This window comes from Polyergus mexicanus, unplaced genomic scaffold (assembly GCF_030449975.1).
Source record: "Polyergus mexicanus isolate NDT 795.1 unplaced genomic scaffold, iyPolMexi1.0 SCAF_4, whole genome shotgun sequence".
Taxonomy (NCBI): Eukaryota; Metazoa; Arthropoda; class Insecta; order Hymenoptera; family Formicidae; genus Polyergus; species Polyergus mexicanus.
Window position 1 is genome coordinate 3,649,148 of NW_027223324.1, and position 11,565 is coordinate 3,660,712.

The 11,565-nt window shown below is 33.8% G+C and overlaps 1 long non-coding RNA gene across 1 annotated transcript; it reads left to right on the plus strand.

Annotated features, from left to right (window-relative positions):
- The first annotated feature begins 136 nt into the window (after nucleotides 1-136).
- On the plus strand, nucleotides 137-4,003 carry LOC138932605 (uncharacterized). The gene is made up of 3 exons (XR_011446798.1): nucleotides 137-223; nucleotides 773-976; nucleotides 3,293-4,003. It is a non-coding gene; the product is annotated as an uncharacterized lncRNA (long non-coding RNA).
- Nucleotides 4,004-11,565: the final 7,562 nt, after the last annotated feature.

The following is an 11,565-nucleotide window of genomic DNA, read 5'->3' on the forward strand; positions in this document are numbered from 1 at the left end:
TTATTACATCTGTAATATATATATATATATATATATATATATATATATATATATATATATATATATATATATATATATTTCATAAAGCGTCAATAGAAATTTTTTGAAATATTAATTATTTTCGGCTGTTACATTAAAATCTTCTATTTACATATATGTTACAGATCAACGCAGCATCATCCATGCCGTGAATTCTGATGCTGTTGCCGAGCGATGTCGATCGGTGAGTGACGAATCTTTTATTTTATCTTGAGATAACGAATTCGTAGATATTGCAGATATATTGTAGATGGTAGATTGACATTAATAGATGTTTTGCGAAGAGTTTTTTTAATAAGAATTTGTGTGTGGTTTGATCATTTTGGCGCGAATTGAATTAAAATACTTATCATATAAAAAAATAATCATGATATAAAGAATGTGAGTGAATACGTAGAATAGCAAAATATATTAATATCGAGATTTTATTTCGTGAAAGTGTATATGACGTGAGAATATGAAAAACTTATAATTTGAATATTGATTATATGTGTACGAAATTTGTTATCTCTTTCGGATCTTACATCATTATATATATAATTTTTGTGGTACAAACATTTAGAAATACTTTTATAGGCTTCTATATAAACGCTATATTATATTAAAATAAAATATTAGACACATTGAACATTAAAAAAAAATTATTAAATTTAAGAATTAAATACTTATTAAATTTGCTCGATAATTCGATCGTCGTATGTGAGAGTGAATATTTGTATTGTTCTGCAATAAGTAGGACTGATCGATGACAATAGAAAATGCAGATCTGTCCCTCTATTACGTGCCGCATTGACGAAGGACCAGATGAATGCGTGTGTTTACAAAGGTTGTTATGAGTCAGAATGTTTCAAATAGCCTTCCTGCAGTGTTTCCCTTATTTACTGACGAAGTTGATGGCGAGTGGTGGATGTTATTGAAGAATAAATCAAAAGTGCAGGTAAAACACTCTTTATCTTAAATCAAGTGATGACAAAGCAAAAGACATTTTTGTGTTGCTTGTAAAATGCTATTGTTACATCTATGTAGGGATACTTTCTGAATGGCCTCTGCAATAAAATTATATTTCTGTCTTATTCTATGTGTGTAACTTTAATAAAATATATTTATGAGAGAAATGCCGATAAAAAAAAATTTGCACTTGAAAAGCGATGTTCAATAAAACAGTAAATTATTAAATTGCTTTGAAATTAGAATCTAATGTTTTTGATAAGTTAATTTTTATTTTCGCGTAAAAAAAAACAGTTAGGTTTTTATCTTTTAAGCAATAGAAATCTGTATTTATTAGTTTCAGTCAAAGAGCGAAGAAACTTTACGCGATTGTTTATTTCATGAAAATATAAATCACATAATATAATAGAAGAATTATAAAAATTTCAAAATGTTCCTTTATCATTTATTCGCGATAATCTTATTATCTCGATTTTTTTTAAGAGTTACAAGTTTTAATAATATATTTAATTTTAGGAATAAAAATTTTACATATTGTATTAAAACTATTAATTTGTGATAAATTATATTAAAGTAATCCTATTCTTTTTTTTTATAATGTACATTTAACTTTTTTAAATTTTGTCAAAATTATCACGCGACAGAGTCCGATTTTGAAGATTCGAAATTCGAACTCAAAGAATTGTAGGGAATGATTATTTTTGTTTTCGAGTTTGAGAGGTTAAAAGATTCATTAATACTAATATAAACAAACGACAATATGATTTAAGATCGTCTACTTTTACGCATCTTACATTCCGATGACACTGCGTATATGCGCGTTATCAATTGCGTTTGTGACGACGGAATGTGCGCGGTAAACGGAGCTGCCTCCTGGTAAAATTCATCGGTGAGCGCGGGCGTAAATTCAGCCACGCTCTCGCAGCGGGCGTGCGTCTGCTAATTGCGGCCGGATTGATTACGGTGCGGGCCGTTTTACGATGTTTGGCGAACATGTCATCTCGCGAACCGTCTGGGTTGCGCATGTACGACGATAACGCGTGGGTGGGTGGAGCTCGTGAACGGGCGTCGCGATGTCGACGGTCCGGGCTTTCCGCGGGTCTCCAAACGGGGTCGGAGGGATCGATTAGGAAAGGAGATTCTCCAGGAAGCGCTTCATCCCGCTACATATGTCGAGGCAACAATTTCAATCGTCGTATATCGATATTTATCCAACCAATTTGATTAATATTTTATTATTTCACGCGTATACATGTATGCTTGTCTGATATGTTTGCTTATTATAGTTTAAACTGTTTTAAACTATTTTTGGCACAATATGTTATCCTACTAAAAATTGCATTTAATCCCAGTCACACATCATTCAAGCTATTTAATTTTATTTCAGCTTATACACAGTTGGAAAGTTTGGCTTAAATTTAACATATATGGCACGTCTTAAACGGTCCACATAAATGTTTATGTTAATTTAACATAACATGGATATGTTAAATGAATATGTTAACACTAATATTATGTTAATATTTCAATATAAAATAAATGCAAACTCTTCATAGTAATTTGAAATATATTTTGTGTAAAATCAACATATATTTTTAATGATGAAATTAACTTAGAAAAAAAGTTATTGACGGTCTGCAGTCATTGTCACTTCTGTTATAGAATAAAATTAAAATTTTTCTTTGTAAGTTTTAACAGATAAATCCTGTCAAATAATACGGAACATATCTCTATTGTGTAAAATTAAAAATATATGCGCATTCTATTATCTTTATTCTTTTTTTAAAAAATTGTTTTAATAATTTAACATTTGAGTTCAATTAACACAACAGTAATATGTTAAATTTATATATAAATATTTTAAATATTTAACATAAAAATTTTAACATAAATTTTCCAGCTTTGTAATCGCCGTTTATTAATTATTTCTGCGGACCACTTATTAAGAGAAATCACAATCGTGTATAATCGATAAGAATAAGGCACATAAATTTATCTAACTATCTTTCTTTGAGGATTATATATTCTTTACTTTAACAGTTAATAGAATAGAATAGCTTCCTTTTTTTTTTGGCATACTTGTTATTGAAAATAGAAAACGAATTGATTTGCTGCCGATAGAATTGCGCGCGTTCGTCGTCATCGGCGTAAAATGCGTCGCTTAATCCGCAAACGATATTTTCGTAACGCACTTTTGTACCTGTAATTAATGGAATATTTTCAGCCGACCGTGTTTGAGAGCGCGTGCCAATTTACCGTCGCAATCCTATATATGTTCATATGTACGTATTTGCGCGCATTCCAGATTCGACGCGAGAGCGACACACGTGGAACTTTGTCGGTGTCTGTGTCTCCCGCGCGTGTTCACCGGTAAATGAGAAGGGGTGCAGGACACCCCCGGGGGTCGGAGGCCAGGGGTTGAAGCCATTACCGTCACAAAGCTACCACCAGATTGCCGTCGGGGCTCGGGCTGCCTCTCTCGTGTCTGTCGTTTTCTCTCTCTCTCTCTCTCTCTCTCTTTCACTTCGCTTCCTCTTCCTTCTCTACGCCCGCTTCGTTCGTATTCATGATTTAAATCCAATTGCCTTTTATCTGCCATTCCGGAGTCGCTGATGATGGAATCGCCGAGATCAGAGGCGCCGGCGGCATCCTTGTCTCTCTACCTTTCCTTCGTGTATTCTCGTGTCTTCTTTCTTCGCTTTTACGAACGCATCTCGCGAGAGACTACTCTCGTTGAACTTCAATGGAGCAAATCCCTCCGCCGTCTCGTGCGCGATAAATCCTCGCGAAATCTACGCGTCTCTGACACTGTCAAATTTTAATTCATAAAGTGCCCTCTAAAATTGATGCCGTGCTTCGAAATGTTCAATCAAGACGAAAGAAGCAAGAATCTCTTTGTCCCGATCGATCGAACGCTTCGAAGATGTAAATGCTATAAATAGGATAGCTTATGGATTAAAATTTGAAGATCACCATTTACTCGTACCGTATTTAACGCCATGCTCTTATTATCATATTTTTGATTTATATAGATAGTACTATACACATTTATTAATTACAAGATGTTAAAAAAAAAAGAAAAAAAATTGCATGTTAAGATTTTTTTTGCTTCGTTTCATTATATTCGTTTCTTTTTGCTGTTTCTATGCAGTCTGTATAGTATCCGTTCTTATTTAGGGCTTAGGACAGTTTACATCCTTGATATGTTACACACAACTGGCTTCTCTATAGACGCCGAAAAATGGTCAGTTAGTTAAAATAAAGCTGCTAAACAGGAAGCTGTCTATTTTTTTCTTTTCTTGTTTTCAAGCGGCATTAATGCGCAATGCGAGATGTCGCAAGGACGTATCTATACATTTTCTCGGAAGTGAAAAATCTTAGCTCAGGGTCACTGGCACGTGCCATTGAAATATCGTTTTAATGCATACCCTGTGTCCGTCCTTGAATTTTTTTCGTGAGTAGATGTTCTCTAAATTAGGAAGCAACTACCGTAAATTTTCAGGTATTCCGTCAAAATGAATAACGCAATAAATGCTTTACTGTATTATCTCTTCCTTTAATTACTTTATTCGACTTTATTCGGGTCTCACTGACATCGAGCGAAGAGCTACTTTCCTTTCGAAGATTATTCTTCAAAAAATATCTATTATTATTTCATTATATTGTCATCCTTTTGCCAATGTTCGTGGCAAAAAAGTTCATATAAAACTTTCTATGTTTCCTAAGAAAAGATATTGCTGTCCAAGTAAGGAAATTCGTTGGGTTGAAAAAAGGTGAGAATGACTCGTAATTGTCATAAATTGAAGCGCAATATTGTTCATGAAGCAAAGTAATCGTATACTAAAAAATGGTTGCATGTATGATTGTTAGTGTAGATTGTTGTTTTTTAAAAGTAGTAAATTTGCGAATGGAAATAATAAAAAAAAGGAGGGTGACGGAGAAAAGAAATCATTTATAATTTTTACAAGTATATAATAATAAAATGTATATTTTCTAAAAAATGGGAGCGGATCTTCATTTTTAAATTAATTTTTGGATACTTTGAGCAAAACTTATCTAAAACTATAAAACAATCTTAAAGTTAAACAAAAAAAAAAAAAAACTCTGAACGAAAGGACGTCGGAAAGTTAACCTTCTGGTTTTTCAAAGCGTCTTCATTTCCATGGGGCAAATTCCACAAAGATAGTCTTACAAAACACGAACAAAAGTTCATAACAACGAACGGATTGAGTGCATCATATTGGAACCGTAGTGACTCTCATGCTATAGATTTGGCAATGGCATCAAACAAGATTAGACGGGCGAGGAAGATGAAGTGGCAGGATGGCCTTGCGGCCACGCGTCTCGAGATGGACGCTGAAAGATGTTTTATGGGCTTTGGTAATATGGGCTCCATACAGAATTCCAGGCTTTTTCTTCCGTGTTTTCGCACGTTATCTTTCGACGTTTTCCCTTTCTTCCCTTCCGTTTGCCGCGTTTTATTGTAGCGAGAAAAAAAGAACGAAAAAAGGGTAGAACTTTCGAAACTTTCTTATATGCGAGGTCAGTCTATGTTTCTTTACGACGGGATATAATTCCCCTGTTTGCGAGATTACTTATTTATTTTATTAAAACGATCGTGGTCCTAACGAATATTCATTGCCCAAAAAATAACTTCCAAGGTTCGGCGTAAGCGTGCCACTGTCACATTGTTGTCTTCCGCCGCTGATCTTTCGTCTTTTCCTCGTGCCGAGATCTTGCATTGGTCCTTTGACCGCAGAAAAGCGTAAGAAATGGAGGTCGGTCGTATTTCAGTAAAATCGTAAAGCAGAGTTTTTATATGTTACACGAAAAACTTTGAAAATATGTATGGTTCCCTTAAAAAAATAAATAACATTCATATAAATCAAATTATTTGTACGTACACAATTATATGTATATTAGATAATAGGGAAGAGTTGCCTATACATATATATCGTACTATTTAAAATATTTTATGTTATATTTCCTATTTGGCACTAATTTGTATCTAAGTTAATATTGAACATTTTACCTTGATGTTTTAGATACCTACTATTAGATGTTTAATCTTTCGTCAAGAACAAATTAATTTGTTATAAATCTTTTTATGGCGTAAACGGTACGATTTTAAGCAATCGGTCTTCTAAATCGTACCTGTCGGTTTATAAAATCATATTTTTTTTTTAAATGATAAACTCAAAAAATTGAATGCTTGTGAAGATAACTTTTTATCTTTTTTGTGTGTGTGTGTATGTGTGTCTTTGTTTGTGTATATGTGTGTATCCCTTTTCAACTTTATTACTCGTTAGATTTATCTAGCTGCCAAATAGATGAAAGTAATTATCCTCACGTTCACATAGATATATTTTGTCGAAAATCGCGCTGTAAATCCAAGTAAATTGCAGTTCAACTGCAGTTCGCGTCTCTCTATACGGTAAATACTTTGTCCTTCCATCTTACCAAACGATCGCGCGTGTGCGTGCAGCGCCGAGCGACATTACGCAGACACCGTGTAGAGCCGTGACCGCACAACCACCCACGCGCATAAAACTTTTAATGTGCGCTCGAGAGGGCTGCTCCTCCCATTACGAGTTACCGTCGACATTCGAACTGTCAGGGAGGTCCACGCAGACACCGTGGCGACTCGGAAAGAAACATATATTTCATGGAATATTTATCACGCCGAAACGTTTCGAGACTTACAGCAACTTGTCAGCCGAACCGGTCAGTGTCGTTAAGGGGTAAAGTGACACTCGAGTGAGACTCGACTCTTGAAAGAGAGAAGAAGAGACGCGTAAAGCGCGTTTTGCGTCTATATCTTCTTTTACGCGGAATGACAGTTTCTTTCCCACGTGAATAATATAAATAGATCGATTTTCGGCAAGCCGATGAAGTTTTTAAACCGAACAGTTTTAACAAGTTTTTAAACCGCGAATCATCCGGCATGCAAAGTCATACATTTGTACATATCTGTTTATTCTTCCGGAGTCTATCGCGCGTGAGAGATTTATAGCGATTATATAATATCGGATTTTATACGCGATCAATATTATAACATGTTTTGTACGTTTATATTCAATGGTCATACAAAAGCTTTGACATCAAAGGCTCATACATTATGGAAATGTTAAATTATTGCGACAATTGTTTCTCTGCGATGTATTATCTATTAACGGAGCCTCAATTAATGCAAATTTTAATTTTGCAAATTTATAAAACTGTAACATCGGTTTTATAAATTTCTGCAAAAAAACGATTATATATACAGGAAAAATTATAAAATTATTAAATAAATGTGGCATGTCAAACTTTAATAACTTTTAAACGGATGAATTATTTTAAAGAGAAGGCCACGACAATTTTTATTTATATATTTATAAGAATTTTCCCATAAAATGTGGACTTAACATAACAATCTTTTTATTCCAAGCATGAAAACTAAAGACAGATCAACAGATTAGTTTAACAGATTAGTTTAACAGATTAGTTTGACAGACTCTTTGTGACGACGATTATTCGATCAAAAGTAGCTATCGAGGAATTTTTTGCGATCAAATATGATAATTGAAAAATGCCAGATCGCGCCATGTTAGTTTATCATTTTGAACCATTATTTCGAATTTTGTGAATACTACGGAAAATTTCGTGTTCTGATAATTTTCAAAAGATTCGTCGACTCTATGTTAATATGTTGTTATAATATTAGTCTCTGTTGCGTTGAAGTAAACTCAAATCGATTTTATAAATTTCATTTTCGATATTCTCATTTTTTTGTTTGCATAATTAAAAGGATGTAATCCATTAATACGGCTTACACTTTTTCTAATTATGCAATCTTGTATCCAAAAATATTCGTACACTAACATATATCGTAGCATAAATTTTTTCCTTGGTTAACAAAGGGTATCATTGTGACGTAATCTCTCGTTCGATCAAAGTAAAACGTAACATAATTGTTTATTAAAGTCCGCTCACCGCGCGCGATCTTATTATCGATCGTTGAATGACGGGAAGCAGATCACCGGGTAAAGAGTGTCATCACGTATGGCAGCCGCCAACTGCCGTATAAACCTTTTAACACTATCACGCAATAGCGATGCTCTTTATCGGCCTTTGCCAGTTCCAAGTGTTACGCGATCTATAGCTACCGTTAACGTTTTTTTTTTTTTTTTTTCAAGGCGACCAGATTTTATTAAAGCGAAATGTCGACGTATTTTAGACTTGCGTAATACAGAATCTCCGATACAAAGAAAAAAATTACGATTTGAATGAATAAAATTTATATATATATATATATATATATATATATATATTTTATTTATATTTGCGTTTTTTTTTCATGTAAAGTCTAATAAATATATATTATATGTCTTTATACACACAACCGTTTCGTTATTATTTAGTGACGAAATCTATTGCTTAAACACAATACAGTTAATAATGTTTGATTTATTACGAATATAATTGAATATAATCTTTAACTTTACGTTATAATATTATCGCTATAAATTATAAACTTACATTTTTTGCTTCATGTAACCGAATTTATCCGAACGCGTCACGCTTATATTTACATTCTGTTGTCTATATTTGTCTATTATTTACGTTTCGTTTTTTTACATCAAATATTATATTCTCGAAGTATTGTCTGTTTCGCGTAGTCAGTCGACAACAAGTCGCGGTATAAATTAGACGTGTCGTTCTTTTGTGAAATATAATTGAATCATATATGTCATTCTCTTGTGTAATAGCGCTTCAGTGTATTTTTCCGAACCTATATACACTCCTACAAATTTTCTACTCATAGAAACAATCAAGGATCCTCTTCATTATATCAACTTTTTCTCTTTACTTGAACAGTTGTCGATAGATATTTTTCGTATTATCTTGACAGTACATAACTTTTAATTACAAAAGTATTATAATTTTTACGTAATAATTATTTATTACGCATCGGAGATTAAAGGATAATGAGAATTATCGTTATTCCATTTCGTTCTTTTTACATCCGTTATTTATACCCGGCCGCACAAAATGTATGATCGGCTCTTTGCGCGAAACATACAATATCTATCAAAATTTGATGTAATTTAACGATAATAGAAATACGATTATACACATGGGTTATTGCGTTAATCGCACGACGATGACTCTTTATGCCCGATATGCGTTCATATACATCATATTGTTGCATAATTATCTCGCGGAGATAATAAAGCGCCAAAAATGACGTGTGTCATTAAACGCGCTTCTGAATTCCACTTTTTGCTTCTTGAATCATCGCGACAAGCATAACTGAAGCTGAGAGAGGGAGAGGAGAAATGATATTAATGGGAGGAAATTGGTCAGATTAATTAAAATATTCTACTATGGAATTTTCGTTTGCATATAAAAAACACATTTATTTATATGTGTAAATATTATTTATATTAAAAAGAAAATTTTGTTTTCCTAGAAAGAATTAATTCTGCTATTGCAAAATGAGAGGATTCTTTTTGCAAGAAAATCAAAATTATGTGATTTCTATTTTCTTAATTCAATACAGTTTTAACGAAGAGCCGTAAATATCCGAATAGAGCGCTTTCTCTGTCGCTTTATGAGAGACACCTACGTCATTTGTGGGATTTGCAAAAGACTTGAGCAGGAATCATTTGGTATATATATATATATATATATATACCCGTGTAACCATACCATCGATTGCTTTAACACACCTTAGGGAAATAAAGGATCGTCGTGCGCGCGTTCGTCTTTTCGGGAGGTTTGTAAAGAGAAGCGGGGGCTTCTTAGAAACGGATTTCCCGCGATATCGGTGCCAGCGTGCAAATATCAAAGCACCGTGGAAGCACGCGATTGCCGGTCTTCGTGTCGCCTTTGCACAGTGATAAGATTTCCTCGATAGCGCAAACGAGGATTGTGATCGTAAACGCGAAGGCCCTCCCTCCTTCGCCTCTCCTCCTTTCTCGCTTCACTAAAAATTCTTTGTCGTTTGACAAGTCGGATACTCGATAGATGATGCTCGATCAAAGTATTAAAATGCGCTTATTTTTTTCCTCCTCTTTTTTTCTTTTTTAGATTATTCTCTCGTTAATTGTAAGATTTTTTTCTGTTACACAGTATATATATAATCATCTTAAAAATATATTCTTATATATATTTAAATTTACTTTTAGTATTAAATATTTAAATATTATATATTTCAATTTGTTTTTAAATTTGAATATATATATTTAAATTTGTTACTAGAGAAGATAATTGTGAGGACGATCGCATTACAAATGCGACACATAATTCATCGATCGTAGATATTTTTACTATGTCGTAAGCGTTATGATGGAATGACAAAACAATGATCAGAGATTGCAAAGTGTTTAATTCATTAACTTAAAAATTCGGATTTGTTAACTTAATCTATATTATACTTATATCATTGATGCGTTCATCAATCGATTGCGATTTACATTTATGTCATTTAGACCAGTGTTCGCGGTCGAGCTTATCCTACATAAATTCGTTGAAAAAAAGCGTAAAAATTTATATCTGACGATGTGATGTTATACACTCCGGCGTTGTGACAGGGCTGTGATGAGAAATTTTTTTAGCTCGAAACAAAATATCGAAAAATCATCCTTTCAACATGTTATCCGGTAAAATTTAAAAATAAACTTGTACGCTATACACACATTGTAGGATAATAAACGGAAAAGATTAATCAAGTGGCATAAAAATAGTACGAAAATGTTGTCTGTCAGATAGATTTATGCTACCATTTTTTTGAGAAATGAGATTTTACATTCGGAAAATATAATTAGACACAATATTGCGATTTTACTTCTTCCGAGTATACTTTAAAACTTTTCTCCCGTACTAACACTTTGACATTTCGGAGGAAATTTGATCACTTGACACTTTATACTTAAAAAAAAAAAAAAAAAAAAAAAACAGACTAGAGGTCTCTGTCAATACATATCGTACTTTTTTCTCACATGTGCGTATTGATAATTCGATTCTCGCAGAACCACCTTTTGTCCATAATCACGGTCCTGCTCCGAGAAAGTCGCGCGTGTGTATATAAACGCAGCGGACGCATGGCACATACACATCGTCGCGATGTGCGTAAGTACACACACGTGTGAACGCGCCACGCGAGCATAAAAACAGCTTTGCGCCGATAGCGGCTCCTTTGATGTGTACTTTCGCCCCCGACTACCTCCTCCGCCGTAAAATTCTGAAACACACTGACGCTACGTCGCAGCGAGAGAAATGATCTGTCTTTGACGAGCGAATCTCATCCATGACGAGATTGCTAATTTCCTCGATCGCGCTAAGCAGAGCGCCGTTTAAAGTATAGATTTATGAATAATATAAAAATTTTTTGATGAATTTCAACAGAGAGAGAGAGAGAGGAGAACGTATTTTGCGCGTAGCAAAGTGATAAGAAGAAGAGCGATCGGGATTGCTTCTTCTTTTCGTATATACGTTTATTCAGTTTCATTCTGTTATGCGAGAATGAAATTCGTATGTGTGCACCCATTGACATTAAAATAGAATTATTATCGGCACGGTAGCACGGTCGGC